Genomic DNA, 20,767 nt, shown 5'->3' on the forward strand with positions numbered 1-20,767 from the left:
GTACTGAAGGGATCTCTCTCAAATTTCATATGCATGTTCCCCTTGAACCCTTGTTGTGCATATTGCATTTTGGGAGTGATCGGTCAACAAGATAGCCGACTGGCGGCCATCTTGGATTTTGATAGTTAAAGTTTGTTAACACTATTTCCCAGAAAGTACTGAAGGAATCTTTCTCAAATTTTATATGTAGGTTCCCCTACGACCCTAGTTGTGCATATTGCATTTTGGGACAGATCGGTCAGCAAGATGATCGACAGGTAGCCATCTTGAATTTTGATAATTGAAGTTTGTTACTGCTACATATCTCAGAAAGTACTGAAAAGATCTTTCTCAAGGTTCATATATAGTATGTAGTAAAAGTTTGAAAAGCAGGGAAAAGATCCCTCTTTCTGTTGTCAGACATAGATCATTCTTTGGTGGGCGCCAAGATCCCTCTGGGATCTCTTGTTTCATTAAGTGTAATACATTTATTAAATGTGTTCATTGGTGTCACAGAAATAAGGATTCCTGTATGATATATAGGTTGATATTTGACATAATCAGGAAACTAGGTGTTACATTCTTAATCTCAATGCTGTCAAATGTAGGTCTCAGTTGTGCTTTAATGGGCTCAGTTTGATTTTTCTTTTTCTTCTCCTTGCTCCTATTTGATTTTCCGAGCAATTTTTGTCTGGGAATATTTTTGCAATCTCTTGTCTTCATGATTCCAATACAATTTAAATTAGTATTATGGAGTTTTTGCTGTTTATCTGATAACTAATTGGTTTGTACTTCTATATTAACATGTTAATGTATTTTCCATGAAAATATATAAAATATATAAGTATGGAATCTGCGTCTGCTTTGTCAAATTTCTTTGGACTCTGAGTCCTTTTCCAAATATCTCTTTGGTCCTATCTGAAGGCAACATGTTCAGCATCTTGGTAGAGTTGTTTGATTTTGTTTGAATTCATATGTAACTGACATGGAATTACAGTTAATTTTTAACTGTCCTTCTGAATAACATCTTTTGTAATTCAGTATTTGTCTTGAAAACTAACATCGAAAGTATTTCCATCATAGTTACTTTAGGCCTTTAGAAATCAACAGGCAATGTACCCAGGCTATCCTGAGAAAGGCTTTTGACCTAAAGATATCAAACATGATAATTTCTAGTGAATATTGAAATTAAGTTATATAGAAACCTATGTAGTATACATTGGACCTCTTGTCATGTAATTGATTGTGTCTGGGCAAATTAGATTATCTTTAATCTTGGAGATAATGTCTGATTTTTGGTATGGTAAATGAGACAGCAATCTACTAACAAATGAATCTCCTCAGATAATGGTCAGAGAAGTGGTCAGGTCTTATAGACTGACCACTGTTGATCAGACAAGTGGTCAGTCTACAATGTCTGACCATTGTGTCACTGATGGGTCTGTAATCAATATGTGATTGGACCACACATTAACCTGTGCCACTGGTTGTTTCCTCCTCCCTGGCATTATGTCATCATAAGGTTGATATTGGTCCTGATGTCTGAGCCTGATCCATCACTCTACCATAGTGTAATCATTAAATTACAGTCTGGGGAAATTAGTCTCACAATAGGAAACACAGTATTACTGAAAGATGGCGGAGAAACTTTAAATGCCAAGACGTGACTTAACCCTAGAGTTATAGGCACTGTGCTTGTAGTGATTTTCTTGGTAGCACAGCCTTCATATCTGTAAAGCACATATTTGGGTTATTTTTTTCTGACATTTTTAGGAGTTTAAAAAAAAAGGACTCAAAATGTTTTTTCTCGCTTTTTCCAAACAAATTCAAATCTATTTACCACTGTTCTGAAAACCAAAAACACTAACTTGAACATGTTGATATTGGGCTACTAAACAGATACAAATAAAAATGGATTGAATCAAAAACAAAATTTGTTGATTTCCTAAATCCTTAAATTTTGACGTATGTCCACTGTTTTCTTCACTGATAGATGCTTAAGTCATCTCTGTTTTATCAAATGCTTTAAGCCATATCTAGTTTTCCCTTTTATCAGGTGTTTCAAGTCACATATAGATTCCCTTTTATCAGATGCTTCAAGTCATATATCTAGTTTTCCCTTTCATCAGTTGTTTCAAGTCACATATAGATTCCCTTTTACCAGATGCTTCAAGTCACATCTAGATTCCCTTTTATCAGATGCTTCAAGTCATATATCTAGTTTTCCCTATCATCAGTTGTTTCAAGTCACATATAGATTCCCTATTATCACATGCTTCAAGTCATATATCTAGTTTTCTCTTTTATCAGATGCTTCAAGTCACATCTAGATTCCCTCTTATCAGTTAACTTCAAGTCACATCTAGATTCCCTTTTATCAGTTAACTTCAAGTCACATCTAGATACCCTTTCATCAGTTGTTTCAAGTCACATCTAGATTCCCTTTTATCATTTAACTTCAAGTCACATCTTTATTCCCTTTCATCAGTTGTTTCAAGTCACATATAGATTCCCTTTCATCAGTTGTTTCAAGTCACATCTAGATTCCCTTTTATCAGAAGCTTCAAGTCACATCTAGATTCCCTTTTATCAGTTAACTTCAAGTCACATCTAGATACCCTTTCATCAGTTGTTTCAAGTCACATATAGATACCCTTTCATCAGTTGTTTCAAGTCACATCTAGATTCCCTTTCATCAGTTGTTTCAAGTCACATCTAGATTCCCTTTCATCAGTTGTTTCAAGTCACATCTAGATTCCCTTTTATCAGAAGCTTCAAGTCACATCTAGATTCCCTTTTATCAGATGCTTCAAGTCACATCTAAATTCCCTTTTATCAGTTAACTTCAAGTCACATCTAGATACCCTTTTATCAGTTGTTTCAAGTCACATCTAGTCCATCTATAATTACCCTTTATCATCATCATTGTTTCAAGTCACATCTAGATTCCCTTTTATCAGAAGCTTCAAGTCACATCTAGATTCCCTTTTATCAGAAGCTTCAAGTCACATCTAGATTCCCTTTCATCAGTTGTTTCAAGTCACATCTAGATTCCCTTTTATCAGAAGCTTCAAGTCACATCTAGATTCCCTTTTATTAGTTAACTTCAAGTCACATCTAGATACCCTTTCATCAGTTGTTTCAAGTCACATCTAGATTCCCTTTTATCATTTAACTTCAAGTCACATCTATATTCCCTTTCATCAGTTGTTTCAAGTCACATCTAGATTCCCTTTTATCAGAAGCTTCAAGTCACATCTAGATTCCCTTTTATGTGTTGTTTCAAGTCACATCTAGATTCCCTTTCATCAGTTGTTTCAAGTCACATCTAGATTCCCTTTCATCAGTTGTTTCAAGTCACATCTAGATTCCCTTTTATCATTTAACTTCAAGTCACATCTATATTCCCTTTCATCAGTTGTTTCAAGTCACATCTAGATTCCCTTTTATCAGAAGCTTCAAGTCACATCTAGATTCCCTTTTATCAGATGCTTCAAGTCACATCTAGATTCCCTTTTATCAGTTAACTTTAAGTCACATCTAGATACCCTTTTATCAGTTGTTTCAAGTCACATCTAGACACCCTTTCATCAGTTGTTTCAAGTCACATCTAGATTCCCTTTTATCAGAAGCTTCAAGTCACATCTAGATTCCCTTTTATCAGAAGCTTCAAGTCACATCTAGATTCCCTTTTATCAGTTAACTTCAAGTCACATCTAGATACCCTTTCATCAGTTGTTTCAAGTCACATCTAGATTCCCTTTTATCATTTAACTTCAAGTCACATCTATATTCCCTTTCATCAGTTGTTTCAAGTCACATCTATATTCCCTTTCATCAGTTGTTTCAAGTCACATCTAGATTCCCTTTTATCAGAAGCTTCAAGTCACATCTAGATTCCCTTTTATCAGATGCTTCAAGTCACATCTAGATTCCCTTTTATTAGTTAACTTCAAGTCAAATCTATAGATTCCCTTTTATCAGAAGCTTCAACTCTGTCCTCACTAGATTCCTTTTATCAGATGCTTGAAGCCATCTCTAACATATAATTATATACTCTTCTGAATCACCTTGCAGCACTGTTTGGATAATGGTAATTGATCAAATAAAGAACAGCTTACTATGTACATACATGAGATATAAGTCAATATTAAGACCATGTCTGAAGCAATTTTTCAAAGCACTATTGAACTGATTCTGTCAAAGCTAGGAAAACATTTGGCCATACTTCTGGGTTTGAGTATACTAGACTACTATATAGTTAATATCCAATTTACCGGTTTACGTTCAAAAATATTATTATCAATAGATTATCATGTATCTAATTGAAAAATTCTTAATAGATCATTTTCTCGCAAAAATTTAAACAACTTTAAAAATATATGACCAATTAAGTGCTCATGCACCTTATTCGCTTATTTCCCCCTAAAATATAACTTGAACTTTTCTGGGTCTATAGCTGGAACAGTTCAACATAAAATTACAAGGAGCAATGTTTATTTTACAATTTCAAATAAAGAAAAAAACATTACAGATTTTAACAACAGTTAATAGACTGTCATTCAAGTTCAATGCCTGCACTTATATCATAATCTGACACATTTTCAAATATAGAAAGATAATTTAACAATTAAAATATTTTGTAGGAAATCCAAATCACTGACAAATTAATTGGATTTATGAATGAATAATCCATCATCTAAACATTGTTCTCAGTTTTTTAAATGGTTTTGCATAAATACCATACAGTTAATTTGTAGGAACATCGTCTCAGCTATGAGATACAGTTCAGCACTTCCATAGAAAAAAGCTTCAGAGTTTTCTGTTAACAGATGTGATATAGCTAGTTCAGTGTATTGTTGAAGTCAAATATTGGACCTGTATGTATATGTAACTTACGGCAACTTAAATCTTTTTATTGCTGTCAACAATTTCACGCCCAATTAGACTTGGATGTGTAAAGGAAAATAGGTATATTGAGCAATAAAACTCATTCATATTAGAGGTATTGTAAGATGAAACGTTACTCAAAGACAAATTTGTAATTATAAAATGAAAAAAAGTTTTCCTTAAGTTGTAAGGAATAGAGAGGTCAAAATAGACCATGTCTTTGAGGAAGACTTGAACCAATTACATGTTTATTCTCACTAACATATCAAAGCGTAATTCCTCCATTGGAATGGTATAGCTAATGCAGACACATCAGTGTAAAATGATCTAGTGTTCTAGGTTATTTCTGCCATATTACGGTGTGCTTATTTATCATAATCATTATGTGGCTAATTATAAAAACTTTTGTGGAGTTTCATATTCATGTATTGCATTGATGGGTCAAGTACATACTTGTGGTACATATGTAATTTATACTGGAAGGGTAATCATTGATTCGGTTTGCAAAGTGTGAAAAACTGTATCAAACTGTCAGTCCTTCAATAGGTTTTTCACATTTTGTGTATTACAGGTAAATCTTAATTCATTTTTCGGTCGCACATTTTTACTGGCCTTTAATTCTTGTGTCATTGCTTTTGACCATTAGGTCATTCTTTAAGTCATGGCCTTCAACCTCTAAAGGTTTATGTTAATTTTGTGTTTGGTGGTGGCAAAGTGGTTAAGGTGTTCCAACATATTAATTACCAGTAGCCCTTAAGTTAGATGATTGATTAACTTGTTTAGGAGGAAGGAATTTTCTAATTCTAATTAAATGTTACTACAACTGTAGCTGGATTGGACTGGGTCGATCATCGGTGACCAGGTAGCTCAGCAGTAGAGCATTTGGTTAGTGTTTGGAGGTCCCAGGTTCGAATCCTGGTCTTGCCATAACTACCCATTGTAGTGATATAAGGGTCTTTCATATCTTCGAGGGCGAAGACTTTGAAAAGGCAGGGAGGAGTGCAGTGGGATTGGACTGGGTTGTTCATCGCTGCATGACCAGGTAGCTCAAGGATAGAACATTAATTGGCTAGTGTTTGGAGGTCCCGGATTCGAATCTTGGTCTTTTCGCTTCATTTTCTCCTCTCCTGTTTCACAACTGAAGGTATGACATAGAAACATGTGTACAACTTTTTAAGTTCTATTATCTCTCTTACATATGAATTTCTTAAATGACCATTTCGTAGATCAAAATGAGAAAAATGCTTTATGTTTTGTAACGAAATGTGTTTTTTCGTTGGAATGCCTCATTGATATATTCCTTGACAAGGCTGAAACAACAGTGGATAAGTTAACATTGGTGTAACAGGATTAGTGTGAGAAGGATTAAGCAGTACTGAACGCCAGATTAACGTCCTATAGGTGGGGGCAGACCAGCAGACCAACTTCACAGACACACAAGAAAAAACCTTTAAATTCTTACTGTGTGTAGGACAAAAAGAGGACTAGTTCAGTATCAATATCAGGTCTTACCTAACCATATAAAATAGATATCAGAACTTTCCCTAATCCATTATGTGTCCTTTTTTGACAAGCTAGTTTATTTTTTCATGTGATTTTATAATACATTGTTTGGGTATCAGTACATTTGCACCCAGAACACATTCACCCCTGAAATTCCACAATGATTTGTTCCAGTGTTTGTTATAGAAAAGTTCAAATGTGTCTTTCAGTGATGAATGAGTTAAGCTATATCGTTGATAAATATATGTTATAAGCATGCCAAGTATATTTATCTTAAGTTAATAAATGGCTATGATGTCATCTTGTGTTCAGTACTTGTTTTGTCTGTAGACTGAAGGCTGTCCAACATCAATTTCACAAAGTAATCTTATAAGCTGTAAGATGTTTTATTCATAATTTAACTTCAGGTACATGATTTTGTAATTTATTCATGCCATGTAGTTCATTATTGCCTTTTCCATCTGCATTTTACAGAATTATTTCCCATGTGGGTAAGTGTCAATTGTGACGTCATTACTTGGAGAGAAAAAAAAATGTTGTTTTCTATAAAAAAAACTTGACATTAGACTGGTAAAACAATGACATAACAATTAATACCTGCCTGCAAGGGCAGATAACTCTGTCATATGCAAGTACAGAATCGATAAAAATTGTGCCACGAAGCATGGATACTTTTGTTTTTAAATGTTGGTAACAGGTGTGTGTGGCACAGACAGACTTATTCCAGTGTTGACTAATTTATACTGCTGTTTCTAACTATAGTTTCTACATTGATTTATTGGTGTTTGTTAAGTAACCCCCAGCCTTCCATTTAGTCCTGGCTTCTTACATCAGCTAGTTTAGTCCACTTCACTGAGGATAAGTCTGAGATCATGCTATGCTGTCACCTATTATGTGGTCATTTGGCTGTTGTTCGGTATGGGTTTCCCTTTCAAACAATATGTCTGAAATACATTGGAAGATGATACTGCAGCAGAACTGATGTGTATAACTACATCTATCAATTTTGTTAAGGCCAATGTTTGTTAGGTTATATCTTTGCATGAGATAATGTGCGAAAATCATGAAACAAATTCATCTCATGCAGAATCCGGTAAGAAGCACTTTGAAATGTTTGGATAGGACAATGTTGATGGCTGGCAATGACTTTTCAATACCATAGGGGCAAATGTTTTTATTTTATTTTAAAACTTTATATTCAATACATATATATTATATGGACGATAGGTACACCTCATAGGGTTAAAGATCATGTGGGTTGTGTAAGTTTAATATCCTATGAACAGCCAGGCTCTGGTCATGTAAAGATGTGCCAGGTTTGATGTGGAGGAAAGCCGGATTATCCGGAGAAAAACCACCGATCAGCAGTCGGTACCTGGCAACTGCCCCACATGGGATTCAAACTCACAACCTAGAGGTGGAGGCTTTTGGTAAAATGTTGAAACATCCTAACCACTCGGTCATCGTGGATCATGCATCGAAAGTAGAATTGCTGTCTCATAAATGAAGAGTGCTTTAATCCATATTTTTTATCCATGAATTTTTAAAAGAAATGTTAATAGCTGAATGAAAATGAAATGTTGCATTAAGGAGTAAGATACAGCTATTTAAAGACTACACATTTTAACTTCATAAAAGGAATATCATGATTAATTTTTTTTATCTATTTATTAATTTCTCTTGACCTGGTTTTGATAAGTCTGAAAAAGTTTCAATCAATTCTTTTTTGTGGCAGAACTGACTTAAGATTTATCAGATTGTTTGGGCCTTTCTAAACCCATGACATTGGTTGACATAGATGATCTTGAAAAATAGCTTCTTTTTTTTTTTTTTTTTTTTTAAATTTTTAGAGAATTGTATTGAAGTTAAGAACCTTGGTGCCATATATAATAATTTCATAGATTTTGTTCAGTTGATGCAAAAGAAGCAACATTTCAAGTCAAGATATTGGGTAATTTCAGAATTTTTCCTGCTTGAAAAATAAAGCATGGAGGTCACTTGTGATTGGTTTGAATGTTATCAGAGCTACAGAACCAACATAAAGGCCTGTAGCCTAGTTTTAACAGAGCGGTTTTGTGATACAAGTACCAAGGTTTGCCAATAAATACCACAATATGTCTACCACCACATAAAGCCGTTTGTCAGCTTCTAGGACATAAAACTGCAACCGTGTTTGTTCCTTAAAAAAATGAAGTTTCTATTGATTGTTAGGTGTCAGGTTTGATGAAGGGTTGTGCACTACCAGTCAGTCGCCATTAGCCATCTGTCAATGTCTAAAATCATCACAAATAAGCTGGACCCAATCAAATCCTCTTTGAGTGCTGTGCTCACAGCGTCCCACTTTTCAAGGTGCTGATTCCTGTGTGTCCAGGGCAATCTCTGATGCAGCACCTGAGCTACACTTAAAACCCACAATATTGGCTCCTGTTGTGTAATTGACCAGCTCTAGAATCGTTTGAACAGGTAATAATGGGGTGTTGTGTGTATTGATTATGTCCAGCATTGCAGACGTGTGATACTTGTACTTCGGAGGTGAAGTTGGATTCTGTCACACTTGCTATTGACTCCAGAAAAAATGGATCAAAAATGTGTGAAAATTAAAATTTACAGTTTAAAAGATTAAAGATATTTTTGACATTGCCACATCCCAATTTTGATAAATATAAATGGGGATAAGTCTAGTACCACAGTAACCAAATTTTAATAATAACTCATTTTAAATTAATCTGCATGATGATATTGATTTGTTTTATATTGTTGACAACATGTTTCTTGTTGTTATCAAGGTAATATTCAATCATTTTTCTTTTTTTTCCATGAATGATATACCATTCATTCATACATCGAATTGAAAGGGGGTTCAAATGTGCCTTTCAGGCTGAAATAGCTGATATTTCTATCGTTGGCGGGGGATATACAAATGGGTTCCGTCCGTCCGTCAGTCCGTCCGTCCGTCCGTCCGTCTGTCCGTCCGTCCGTACGAATGGTTTCCGGAGCATAACTCTAAAACCAGTAGAGATATTTCCACGAAACTTCATACACACATTGGTCTTATGGTCTAGTAGTGCCTTTTGCTATTTTTAGGTTTTCATTTTTTGCATTTTTTCAGTAACTATGGAAACATTGCTGAAAATGTCATATTTTTGTACCAGGTTCGTTTCCGGAGCATAACTCTAAAACCAGAAGAAATATTTCCACGAAACTTCATAGACACATTGGTCTTATGGTCTAGTAGTGCCTTTTGCTATTTTAAGGTTTTCACTTTTTGTACTTTTTTCTGTAACCATGGAAACATTGCTGAAAATGGCAGATTTTTTGTGTAAGAATCGTTTCCAGAGCACAACTCTAAAACCAGCAGAGATATTTCCATGAAACTTCATAGACACATTGTTCTTATGGTCTAGTAGTGCCTTTTGCTATTTTTAGGTTTTCATTTTTTGCACTTTTTCCGTAACCATGGAAACATTGCTGAAAATATCACATTTTTGTACTAGGTTTGTTTCCGCAGCATAACTGGAAAACCGGTTGAGATATATGCACAGAACTCCATAGGCACATTAGTCTTATGGTCTAGTAGTGCCTTTTGCTATTTTTAGGTTTTCACTTTTTGTGCTTTTTTCTGTAACCATAGAAACATTGCTGAAAATATCATATTTTTGTAGCAGGTTCATTTCCGGAGCATAACTCTAAAACCAGCAGAGATATTTCCACGAAACTTCATAGACACATTCTTTTTATGGTCTAGTAGTACCTTTTGCTATTTTTAGGTTTTCATTTTTTGCACTCTTTCCGTTACCATGGAAACATTGCTGAAAATATCATGGTAAATGGTAAATGTTACTTTGCAAAACTCCACCCATCTTTGTGTATATAGTCTAATATAAATGTCAAGGCTGTATACCTGATTCAACAATAATGCAGCCCCGCTCTACTTGAATTATACTCCATCCTTCTTTAGCTCAACTTCCTTTTTCCTTTTTTTTCATACACATAAGTCTCCACAATCAAACTTACTTCAGCTTTGTTATCTCCATTGGCGGAGGATCTGAATGACTATGTCCTTGTTTTGCATTAAAAGGGTTAATGTAAGCATGCATATATATAATCAAAGATTATCTAAAGATATGAAAATGAAATGACAAAATCAAGAAAGATGAATCTGTAGGCCAGTTTTGGAAACATTATTCAGTTTTGAAGGAACTAGACCAAGGTTTGTTAAATGTTTCACAGTGATTGTGCAGGCTTTTCCTGTTATAGGAATCCAAACTCAATTATTGGAACATGATCCAGTGTTCCTAGAATACACAAATTTATGGTTGTATTGGCTTTGCTTTCCTACCAACTGAAACCTATTTAGAAATTCCATATTAGCATCAATGGATATTGGGATTTTGTGGTCCTTGTAGCTCAGTAGTTATATACTGTATACATTTCAGCCACAGACTGAGTAACAATTTATCAAGACTCCAAATTTGTAAGTCCAGCTCAGCGGTCACTGGATTAGTACAGACCACTAATTTACCCTAACAAGCTTGGATTTTATGTATACTACACTTAATCAGGCATTCTGTAGTAATGCTGCAGGTCTTCAACCCATAATCCTTCAATCTGTTTATTAGACAGCATATTTGCTGATTACATTTACAGTATAGTTGTATGTAATTGGAATATATGTATATATACCAGTAATACTTATCCTGGATTGTAGGGGTCCTTAGTCTCATAGTCTATACCTAATTTACTATGTTAATAACATTCAGATTGGGTTTCAAAAGTGCTCTTGTTTGTGATTAACATGACACCAATATTTATTTGTCCACTTTTATGTACCTGTTACAATTATCTTTGTATGATCTTTAAGTTGTCATTTTTTTAGCTATTTGAGATCTTTCTTCTGCAGTGTCTTTCAGAAGTCTATAGCTATTTTTCCTTATCTGTCTTTAGCAATGTCTTAATTTGGCTGTTGATGTTCCTCTCAGTTTTATTTGCTATCTTTGACCACCTTTGGCTATTTGTCCTCTGCTTCTCTCACAATACCTTTAGCTATTAGTCCTCTTTCTCTCACAATGCCTTTAGCTTTTTCCTCTTTACTTTGGCCATGATTTTTATAGCTAGATATCTTCCTACTATGATGATTTGTACAGGGAACCAATCCTGTAGGGTATGGATTTTCCTCTATTTATTGATAAAATAAACACATATAATTCCATCAATATAAACAGGGTGGTGATGGAGGCCTGTTGGATTGACTAAGGTCCGCTGGGTTACTCGCCTGGTAAATGGAGTTTCTAGTTGGCAATGTTGACACATTAGGGTAATTTACCATACTAGGCCATAAGCTACAAATAGAAAAATATTGTATTTTTACAGATTTTATTCTGCTAATTCACAATATCTAGGTGAAGTATTGCACTTTGTTGAATCCTAGACCTGTTTTGTATGAATGTATTCTCTTTCATATGGGGACGTGAAGCATGGTTAATGCAGTAAACAGACCATCCAATGTGACATATTTAAACTGCAGGAGACAATAGGCTCCAAAAGTGCCAGTTCATTGAGTTAATTATCTCAATTTACACATGATCATGTCCTACAATGTTATTGAATCTGTTGTAAACATCATTCCAGACAATGTTTTGTTAGTTAATTACCCAAATTTTACTAATTACTCTATGTGAAGCTGAAACATTCAGATATGATTTTTGCTGAGATAATATGTACTGATATATAAGTTCAAAATAATGTTCCTTTCTACATAGAATTGGGAATAGACCTTTAGTCTTCTCTTCTCATCCATTCAGTGTTGAATATGTTTGTAAATGTGATTGTGTTGAGAGTCTTTATCACTTGACTTGGGCAAAAATCAAAATGTCTATTATGTCTATTTAGGGTTACGTTGGCAGAAAAATAGAATTGGTAGGCCAGCTGGGGGGGGGGGGGGGGGGGGGGGGGGTTAATTTCTTTCACTCTAAAATAATGGCTGGAACCGGAGTCTGAGATCAAAATCCCGACTTTTAATTTTTAATTTCTTTTCCATAGAAAAGTGGGGGGGGGGGGGGGGGGGGGGGGATAAGGATCAGGGGTAAAAAAAATTAGGGTCGGTCTGCTAACCCTGAACAGACATATTCTATTTTTTTGGCCTTATCACACAAAGGGGCACAATGGGCATGGGCCAGTTGCCAGATATTTACTGTAAGTCAATGTTTTTTTCTCCAGGTACTTTGACTTTGATGAAAATACACAATATTTTTTTCGTCACTGACATGAAATGGTGTGTGTGGGGGGAGGATGGGGGGGGATGGGCATATAGTGTTTTCCATTTCCATGTCCATCTTCTGGTGTCATGTCACTTTCCAAGGCATTGAGGTGTGTCACAACTTAGTAATATTTCATATGGAGAGGAGACATAGAAGAGACATTAATGTCTAACAGGCATTTCTATTTTCTCTCCTTTTTCCCATCAATGAAACACTGACTTTGTATAAATCTTGAGATGCCATACAGTTAACTGATTGTGTTTCTGTGGAATGGTAAAGTTTTTGGTATTTTGCCTGCCGTATTGTTGGTGTAGAGACATGTGATTAGTAAATGTTATGAGCTTGTACACAGTGGGTGGTACATATAGGAAGCCTTGATCTATCACTGTATTGACAGTTACAAGATCCACAAAATTTACATCTTAAAAAATGGTCTTTAACTTGATTACAGATCTTAAGGTCATGTTGTGTTGTTATTACCGAAGGACTGGAGAGGCCTGTTCCATGGCAGACAGTGATACTGTTCTGACTTAGTAGATCCGTGTTGATACACCTCATCAGCTCATTGAGTAAAGTCCAGGATTCTACTGATCAGGAATTAGAGAAATCAAAATGAGCTTATAGGAGAACGGGAGCATCTCATTGTATACCACATTGAGATTATAGGGTAACTGGTTCCAATTTCTGGTAATTTGATAAATAAGTTACATCTGTGCTGTAGGAATGGTTTAAAGTTTATAAGAGGTCCAATAGCTATATATCGGCAGCACTGTGAACACTACTTAGGTATATTTGGATGTGTTGGCTATACAGACAGCTGGTGCTGCACTCAGTGAGGGGTGTTATTGTTTTGGTGGTGGTATATCCCCCGCTGGAATGAGGAAGTCTACTACTACATCTTCACTCTCCTGTAGCATCAGCTGATTCGACCCTCCCAATATTGATCTGCTAACGAGGAATTCCTAACTTGATCAATTTGTTTCCGTTTTCAGGAAAATGTGACTAATTGGGAAAATGTGTTTATGGAGAGTGACCACATGATGTGAGAATACCAGGAAACGCTGAACAGGTAAGACTTTTTATTTCATTCTTCATCACCGGATAAACATCGTGTTTAACATGATTCTGATACTGTTAGACAAGTAAAGTGCTGTAATCTAACACAGGAAGAGGGCATAAATAGGAATAATTTTCTTGTCAGTCTGAAAATGTTTTATGCATGTATTAACACCAATGACAGGACTAGCTGTGTACATTTGAGTGAATTTTATGGTGAAGATGGCAATTATATATGGGCCAGTTTTAGTGGAGCAAATCAATTCCATGCAGATAAATGATCAGACCTGGGTCTAGTGCCAGTGGCTGATGAGATAAAAAGTACCATACATGTTCTCAGCTAGTGTCTTTGATGGTGCCACACCATTCATATCCTACTTAATAAATCACTGATTGAAATCACCATTTACCAATTTTTCCGTAAGTTTTGTGGTAAACAAACATATGAAGTCAACGAGTAAGATTTCTAGTGAACATTTCATTTAATTTTGTGTCGTGTTTAGATTCATGAATGAATTAATAAAAAATACATCATGTATATTTTCCTTTGATTGAAACAATATTTTATGAACTATATATTTTTACGCCCCACCATGAATTGAGGTGGAACCTTCAGGCATTTAATGTTACCATATCTGTTGCACCAACAGAAGCATGAATACCTTACAGACAGTTCTAGTTATCAATAATTGTGATATCAATACAGTTTTCTTGCCGTACCTATATATTTTCTATCCTAGTTTAAGATAGTTACCATGTACATGGTTTTGGAGGGCTGTGCTAGAGTAATGAATTAGATTTGATGTGTCTATATATAACTTACTATAGATGTTACACTGTACTTACAAATACATGTGTTTTGATTTTACAGCCCTCTACTCCTGTAGTTGTTATAAAATATTCAGCGTGTGCTAAACTGTGATGTTCTCTTTATTATCTGTTTTATCAGACTAGAAGTCAGCAGTCATGGTCATATCACAGAGGTACATCTATCCAACTTGTAACAGACATAACCTGGGTTATAGCTAGTATTTATTGGAGGGGTGGTAAATTTAAGGACCTTCCTCCCCTCCATATATTTGTAGTGAGATGGGGATCAGATCGAACCCATGACCTGGGCTGCTATACTAAGTTAAAGTCTTTGGTTTTATTAGTTAGAGCATGAGAGCTGGGTGTTTGGGGAGGAAGGTGGGTGGAATGAGGACACTTGCTATTTCCAAGTCCAAATCCCATGTCCTTAGTACTGTTTCTTGTCACTTAGCCTCTATCTTTAGCTCTCATTGGATATAATTCTATATCCTACCTTAGGATATATTTCACCCTGAGAATCTTTATCTAGAAAATCTCTCTGGCTGCCATTTACCATCCATCTATTAGTATCTTCTGTCTATGACGTCTCTTTAAAGTTCCTCCAGTACTATGAGCACTGAAGCATGTAAAGGTTCCATCCAATTAGTATTTCCAGTTGTACCTACTTAGGCCATCTACAAGGTCACCTTGATCCTGGCCAGGTCAATTTCATTTGTGAGTGTGTTGATCTGGGGCCAAACATTCTATTTACCTCGTCAGATCTGGGCAATACGTTCCCCTGGGAACTGCTACCTTACATCACCAACAATCATAGGCATGTATGTTTAGAAACCAACTTAAGAGTCAATTAAGATATTTTATCAGTAAAGTGCATTTGATATGAGTTTTCACTGACAGGATATTCTGTGGTACAGAGATAGGGGCAGCAGTCTGACAGGAAGGGTTGTTTGGTACAGGGGATGCTACAGGTATCGCACTTATCGGGCTTCATCATGTTTATAGATTCTCTGAGAATCAATCGTGGTTATCTCATTCTTTTCTCAAGTCTTTTTGCCACAATCACACACACTACTCCAGCTTCAATATCATAACTATAATTATAAGCTTTTTCATAACTGCATGGCTACTAAATTTCCCGAATTCCGCTTCAAAACAAGTTCTCAGAGATTAAGTTTCGCAGAACAGACTATCATTCTACTTTCATTACCTTTCCTGACATAATAAAGTATTAATAAGGTATTACAGATCTATTTTTTGTGAAACAGACCAGCTGTTTACCTGCGTTTGTATAAGGTACATGTTTCTCATTCGTAATAGGCCTAAGTGTTAATCCCTATATACAGACACACATACAGTACGACAGAATAGAACTCACGATCACACACAGATAAACAATGGAATCTGCCAGTATTGGCGACAATCAGTATGCCTTGAGTTGTCTTTGGGTAAACATGTCGGCATTAGTGTAGTTAAAACAAAACAAAACAACATCTACTACATGTAGCTAAAAAGGATACCATAACTCAAAATTCTGAGACTTGAGATTGAAAAACTCCGGAACTGGAGTGACCCCTATTGTCCCCTCACTGAAACGAATCGAATGTGCCAATAATTATTTCCGTGAATTGTTTATTTAGTTTGAACATAGATAGTTCACTTCAGAACAAATATGATCATCTTAATGCTAACAAAGCATTTTTGAACTATAGAGTCATACAGATGTATCGATAATAAATCGCAGAGATGAACTATCATGATTTTTAGTCGATCGCGAAATTCACAGAAATAAAAGCTGGTTAACAGTAGCCTATTCTTCACTATTTTTCAAAATTTTTGTAAATGAGGTTATTTAACAGGGACTTATTATCATGAGTTTTATAAGAGTCATAATAGTTTTGAAATTATAACTGGGGCCTTTAAAGTTTTCTTAAGTTAAGATTTATTTGTCATATCATTTAAATCTCTGGTAATGTTAAATGATAATCGTTCTACTATATTACTTTATAAATTATAATTAGAATCTAAATTAACTTTTAAATATATGTGCAGTCTCTTGACATTTGACTCTGAAATTTGCCAAAGTTTTTTCTCCTCATGCATTTGATTCAACAAGCCCTGATGAAGTCCTACAAGTATATGATAAACCCTACCTGGCCACATCAGATAGCTCACACAGCATCTGGACCAGCTATACACCTACTGCCAGCTTTTAGTATTTGTTCAGCTACAAAATTAGCTACACCTGTTCTTAAACTTCAACTACACAGTTCTTCTAGCCTTGTCAGTGATGATTCCTGTTTCTGGGCCTCTGACACATGTTGCTAGCGTCTACAAATACAATGATGATGATGAGAGTATTTAATACCTCCCGGGATAGCTGGTATTAGCTTTACTTCATGTATATACTCTAATGGTTGTGATAATAGAAGGAACATCACAAGTTCAGATTCGTTTATAGATTAAATTAAATACGTGTAATTAAAAATGTAATAAAAGTAAGATTATGAAAATCTTACCTTTGAAATTAAAAGTAAATTGAATATTGAATACATTGAAAACTATTTTCTATAGAATGAATTTCATTGCTAATAGCAGTGACATTCATCTGTTATAAGATTTTATGTTTTTAAGACACTTGTTTGAATATTAAATGATTAACCAAATTTACTTATATTAAATAAACCTTAAATTGTCTTTTGTCTTATATTGTTTTCATATGTGTATTGTTGATACCAGCGAAAGGTTTAACTATACATATATATAAGTACAATGAAGTTTTACCTTAGTCTTGTAAACTTTGAGCAAGGGGGTTGACATTATATAAGGATTGTTGCTGGTACAGATATATACATAATCTATTGATCAATCTCGTCACTGATAAAAGTTGTTGCCTGAGCCAGTCTCTATCTCCAGCTGTAAAAATTTATGACCAGGCTTTAAAGGTACTGACCACTGATAATTAAATTATTACAGCTTGGTATTTAATGGGACAGGTGTATAAAGACCAACCTAGCTATTATGACCATTTATAGACGCCCCAAAATTACCATTTTCAGCACAACTTTACCAGTATGCTATTCTATATTTTGGAATTTATTTCATTTTTGAATGTTTCAAAGGGTTTCATCATACTATTCAGAGAAAACAACAAGAGTTATGCTCACAAAATAATGACGACACAATGGCTATCTACCCAAAAGGGAGGTAACTCTGTAATATCCATAGACAGAATATAGACCACTTGGTTATATATAATGACCATTCCCATTGACTGGACTTTATAGACAGGCTTGGCTGTAGATTTAGCCCGACTGCTATGTATCAGTGTTCAGGAATCACCATATAGTAGGTGAAGGATTCAGGCCCATTGGACCTTTAAACATGAATTCTAAACAAAAGTTGTTTATGTGTATCAGTTAGGCCTGTCATTTATCGATATGATGTACAATTGATATCACCAGCTTATGGTGGATAAAGCGTAACTAGTGGAAATATTTATAAAACTGCTGTAAATAATTCATGTTCTCCCACATATAAATTATACAGGACTTGTCAAACATTACTGGTAAACAACTGGGTATGGAATAGACAGGCATTTCTGGTACAAAATATATACGCAGAATGGAAATTGTTTTAAATAATTTAGCAATTTTGTTAGAATAATCGTTAAAAGAAAGTGCTTTAGAATGATATGTTTTATTTGTCCATTTATTGTATAACAGTAGTTTTATCCAGCAGTGGCTTATAGCCAAATCATGAATATATATATTTTTTTTTATTTAAATCATTTCAAATTCTAATTTACTTTATTCAGATTTGTATGTTCTTACATTTAACAAAAGAATTATTTTATGTTTGGATCCAATTCCAATTTTGTTTTTATTCCCTTTACCATCAGTTTTTTATATGGTGTATTTTCATCATGTGTTTTTCCTGAAGCTTTAATATGATAGAATCCAGAATTCAATTTGAAAAATACCTCTACTTAAAGATGCGTCATTGAAGAAACCTTGCAAAATGTTGCTTGAGGTTAACATAGCACTTTGTAGGAAATAGTTTTTAATAGAAGTCTGTTCACCCTTCACAACTGAATTGTTGATAAATTGATTCCACCAGTTATATGTAGACACAACCCATGGTTTCTTAATATGGGTATATAAAGTCTTTCAGTTTTTTTCATTTGTTCAGATGTATATTTAACACAAAAAAAGAGGTCAGACTCGGCTGCTATAAGAACAGTCAATGAATGTAGCATGCATTTAAAGGTTTAATCAAGAATTTTATTTAAATTTCCAATACAATCATATGTTTTCTAACAGTTTATGGTGATTCTATTTTTAGATTGAAAATCAAATTTTCGGAAAAGATGAAAAACCTCTCTTTTATAGGAAAGAAGGTTAAAGAATGATGTTTTCATATTTATTCAAAATGGAAATTTAATTTCTTTAAATGATGCCTATAGAATAGAAAAGGAAATGAAATTCCTTGAGATGATGCAAATATAATATTTTAGAAGGTTACAATTGATAGTATGATTGATGATAATTGACTCATGGGGAGCCCAAAATCACAGAAAGTGGCCTTCATAGAAACAAGATGTTAATTAAAGCTAATTCGTAATGTTCTCTGGTTTTAAAATAATGTTGGAGTCCTGGATAATTTCAGCATGCGCAGAAATCATTATGACAAAATTGAAAAATACCCGTAACCTGAATTGATGTGTAGTTATAGGCCTAGATTTTGTCAGCAACAGCTTTGTGATGTTGTGTTTCAGGCACTACAGCCCACTCAAAACCACAGTCATTCCTAGAAACTCTTATCAGTAAAAGCAGGGATTGCTTGAAGTTAAAACTTGGCCTCAAGGTCACTCCAACCATCTGTCATTGGTCTTGGTAACCTTATACAGGCTGCTGCATGGTTACACACCAATGATGGCTTCCTTGTTATGTTTTTGTATTTCTTTGTTGCCCTGCAGTACTTGTTTGTTGTAGTAATATTAAGGTAGTATGATATTATAATGTCTTAATGCAAATGACTTTGCTATGCTCTAAGTGTTTGACAGCGTTTTGTTTCTATGGCAGCTTCCTATTTTCATACCTTTTTCAAGATAATATTCAGAAATTAACAACTCATTAGAAATAAAAACTACCGGTGTTACGTAGTCATAAGGTTGTTGATACTTGTTAGCCAAGTCTTATTATTAGTTCAACATGTCAGAAATGATGCGTCAGTGAAGCCTTTAAGCTCAGCAATAAAAACACACATACATCTTAAGTACATTGGGCAAGGACTTAAGTATTAATATATAATTCTATGTCCTTTCTTTGGAGGGTATATGAGAATCACGTAGGTAATTGACTGTTTGATTACAGGTAATTTGTTGCATTTTCTCCAATATATTTGGCTTTATATCCCTGACAAATCTAAACTTTGAACTCAAAAATTTTCAATTGCAGATTAAAATTTTTGAGTTCAAAATTGTTACTCATCAGTAAATCTACAGCCCATAAAATGTCTATTAAGTTCTAAAACAGCAGAAATATTAAGATGTTGTACCCCAGAAAACTAAACAATGGACTGATACAGCCCTTGATGTTCGCTGTATTATTGGCTGTTAGTCGGTGCAATTGATTGAAACTATCGGCTGTTCTCTGTTTGTGCATGTCTATAATCTTATAGATGAAAAATGAGAGTGAATTCATTGACCAACATCAGAGAGATTTTGTCTCTAAGAAAAAGAAAGAAAAAAAAGAAAAGAAAACTTTCATTGTGTACTCTGAATTCAGAGCTCCTTGTCAGGAATGAACCACAGGCTGATTTAATGTAATTTTTAAATCAATTAACTCTTTTATTGCCAATCGACATCTTTAGTGGACCAATTTATTTTTTATGATATTCATTGAAATAGTGTTATTGTTGCACTGAACTCTTTGTTTGCCCAGAAATGACAGCTTACTATAGGATACACTGTTTATTGATGGCCTTGTAGCCGCTGGTTTGGGGTCCCTTAAGGCTTGTAAAGAAAATAGGCCTTCCCTTTCCTCTACACTTTAAAGAATGGCACGTTTTATTACAGAGGCTGATCCACCGAGAGTGAAAAGAGAAAAATTAAATAAAGGGATTCAATTGCTTAAGAGTTTATTTGTTGTGTGGGTGTATAAAATACCAACATAAGCTGAAAGTGAACTTGGTACAGGGAAACAATATTTGATGGATCAGAGGTCCATTGGGATGTGGAACTATGATAAATGACTTGGATTTCTTCTGAACCT

At 34.7% G+C, this 20,767-nt stretch overlaps 1 protein-coding gene across 11 annotated transcripts in view; it reads left to right on the plus strand.

The window, feature by feature from the left end:
- The window catches only part of LOC138333188 (sodium/calcium exchanger 1-like), a 198,659-nt gene that overhangs the window by 86,662 nt on the left and 91,230 nt on the right, over positions 1 to 20,767 (plus strand). For all 11 annotated transcript variants that reach the window (XM_069281375.1, XM_069281385.1, XM_069281386.1 and 8 more), the window contains one exon: positions 13,622 to 13,698. The gene's annotated coding sequence lies outside the window, so the exon portion shown is untranslated. The remainder of the gene's footprint in view (positions 1 to 13,621; positions 13,699 to 20,767) is intronic.

This window comes from Argopecten irradians, chromosome 10, assembly GCF_041381155.1.
Source record: "Argopecten irradians isolate NY chromosome 10, Ai_NY, whole genome shotgun sequence".
In the NCBI taxonomy this organism is placed as follows: Eukaryota; Metazoa; Mollusca; class Bivalvia; order Pectinida; family Pectinidae; genus Argopecten; species Argopecten irradians.